The following is a 2,500-nucleotide window of genomic DNA, read 5'->3' on the forward strand; positions in this document are numbered from 1 at the left end:
TGTCGGCGTTTGTGGTTGGGCGAAGTTCCTTGACGGAACGAGGAGCCGGCTGCTTATGCTGACGTTCGTGGTTGGGCGAAGTCTTGTGATATCCTCGAAACGAGGAGCCGGCCGCACGTGTGTGCAGCCTTCGTTGTAGGTCCATGTTTAGAGATGCTCACGAAATGAGGAGCCGGCCGCTTATGTCGGCGTTTGTGGTTGGGCGAAGTTCCTTGATGGAACGAGGAGCCGGCTGCTTATGCTGACGTTCGTAGTTGGGCGAAGTCTCGTGATGTGCTCGGAATAAGGATTCGAAGCGCTTGGATTGCCGCGTTCGTGGCTGGGCGAAGTTTCGTGTTTGGCACGGAACGAGGAGCCGGCTGCAGGTTTTAAAGATTCTCGCCCGAAATCGATCAGTCGTTACCGTTGTCTACGGACTTCGGTAGGACGATCTATTCCAGGGACGAAGACGTCGACGTTGTGCGACGCCCGTTACATTAGCGTTTTTATGCTCTTTCGGGATTGTCTGCGACGTTTGTCTCCGTCCGAATTTTTTACGATAATTGTCACTAGATTAGTACGCAAACTAGTTGAACCGAAGATTTTGCGCCGATCGACTGACGTATTGACCCTTCAGTGGGTCGTCTCAGTCATTGGAATGTCATTCTCGAGGAGGTTCGCAGTTGGCGTCTCGTATTTCGAGGGAAAGTCCATTGCGACTAGTACCGAGAAATCGAACATAAAAGATTACCCTGAACGGTGGATCACTTGGCTCGTGGGTCGATGAAGAACGCAGCTAATTGCGCGTCAACATGCGAACTGCAGGACACATGAACATCGACATTTCGAACGCACATTGCGGTCCTCGGACACTGTCCTCGGACCACTCCTGACTGAGGGTCGGTTCCATTACAAAGACTGCCCGGCCAGACGTTATGGCTTGACGAAGTGACGACGTAAAGGTCGTCTAACGTTGATCCTGTACCGAAGGTCATTTGGGCGAGTTGGACGGTTTGCCGCGTGACGATCAACGTTCTGTCGTTTCGACGCCTCGTGTGTTGGAATGATGAGGAGTTGTTTTCGTAACGCGCCGTCTTGAATTGCGAAAGCATATATTGTGGTGTCGTGGTATTGCTCGATCTGCGCCCATGACTGTAGACATGCGATCGTCGTGTCCGAGAAATCTGAACGACGTCCGATCGCTTTAATGTGCCAGTTGTCGCGCGTTGCGGATGAGCTTTCATGAGCGCACCCCCGAAACACCGAAGCACTTTGCTTGGATTCGCATGATCCGCCATACGGAGCAGGAGATAATAGACGCCTTTGAGTAGGCTAACTCCCTCGCGTAAGGTACGTGATTTTATGAGCCGCCAAAGGTTAGTTTCGGAACGTTTCGATGATTTGAACATACGACCTCAGGACAGGTGAGACTACCCGCTGAATTTAAGCATATTATTAAGCGGAGGAAAAGAAACTAACTAGGATTCCCTTAGTAGCGGCGAGCGAACAGGGATTAGCCCAGCACTGAATCCCGCGATCGTAACCGGTCGCCGGGAGATGTGGTGTTTGGAAGGATCCATTATCTGGCGAGTTCGCGGCGCGTTCAAGTCCATCTTGAATGGGGCCATCGCCCATAGAGGGTGCCAGGCCCGTAGCGACCGCTGCGGCTTGCTAGAGGATCTCTTCTTAGAGTCGGGTTGCTTGAGAGTGCAGCCCTAAGTGGGTGGTAAACTCCATCTAAGGCTAAATATAACCACGAGACCGATAGCGAACAAGTACCGTGAGGGAAAGTTGAAAAGAACTTTGAAGAGAGAGTTCAAGAGTACGTGAAACCGTTCAGGGGTAAACCTGAGAAACCCGAAAGGTCGAATGGGGAGATTCATTCGCGCCTGTTGTTGGGATTTACTGACTGTGGAAACGGCGACGTTCGCGTTGGCTGTTCCCTTCGGTTCATCTCCGGCTTCGGACGCGTGCACTTCTCCCCTAGTAGGTCGTCGCGATCCGTTGGGTGCTGTTCTACGGTCTCGAGTGTAGCCCGTGAGCTCGGATTTTCCGATGTTTACGGACACTGGGTTTCCGAACAGCTCGCTCGACGGTTTACTGATGGCGGGAGGCCGCGACTTAGTTCGCGTCCGGCCCGTGGCAAGTATGTGAATTGTGATGGCGATCGGACCTAGTGCCGATTCCGTCCGTTTGCGACTGTTCGCCGCGGTGTTCTTGGACAGACCTCTTGAAACGCCGATCAGCGACGCTATTGCTTTGGGTACTTTCAGGACCCGTCTTGAAACACGGACCAGGAGTCTAGCGTGTGCGCGAGTCATTGGGAATCACTAAACCTAAAGGCGCAATGAAAGTAACGGTTCACTTTATGTGAACTAAGGGAAGATGGTCGGTCTCCATGACTGACCCGCATTCCCGGGGCGCCTCATTCTCATTGCGAGAGGAGGCGCACCAAGAGCGTACACGCTGGGACCCGAAAGATGGTGAACTATGCCTGGTCAGGACGAAGTCAGGGGAAACC

At 52.9% G+C, this 2,500-nt stretch overlaps 2 non-coding genes across 2 annotated transcripts in view; both read left to right on the forward strand.

Annotated features, from left to right (window-relative positions):
* Nucleotides 1-727: 727 nt before the first annotated feature.
* LOC123686756 lies at nucleotides 728-882 on the forward strand. The gene has a single exon (XR_006748517.1). It is a non-coding gene; the product is annotated as a 5.8S ribosomal RNA (ribosomal RNA).
* A 507-nt stretch (nucleotides 883-1,389) lies between these two features.
* LOC123688083 overlaps nucleotides 1,390-2,500 on the forward strand; it is a 4,010-nt gene continuing 2,899 nt past the window's right edge. Inside the window, exon 1 of the ribosomal RNA XR_006749770.1 lies at nucleotides 1,390-2,500. This exon is cut by the window's right edge and continues 2,899 nt beyond it. This is a non-coding gene — a ribosomal RNA (large subunit ribosomal RNA).

This window comes from Harmonia axyridis, chromosome X (assembly GCF_914767665.1).
Source record: "Harmonia axyridis chromosome X, icHarAxyr1.1, whole genome shotgun sequence".
NCBI lineage: Eukaryota > Metazoa > Arthropoda > Insecta > Coleoptera > Coccinellidae > Harmonia > Harmonia axyridis.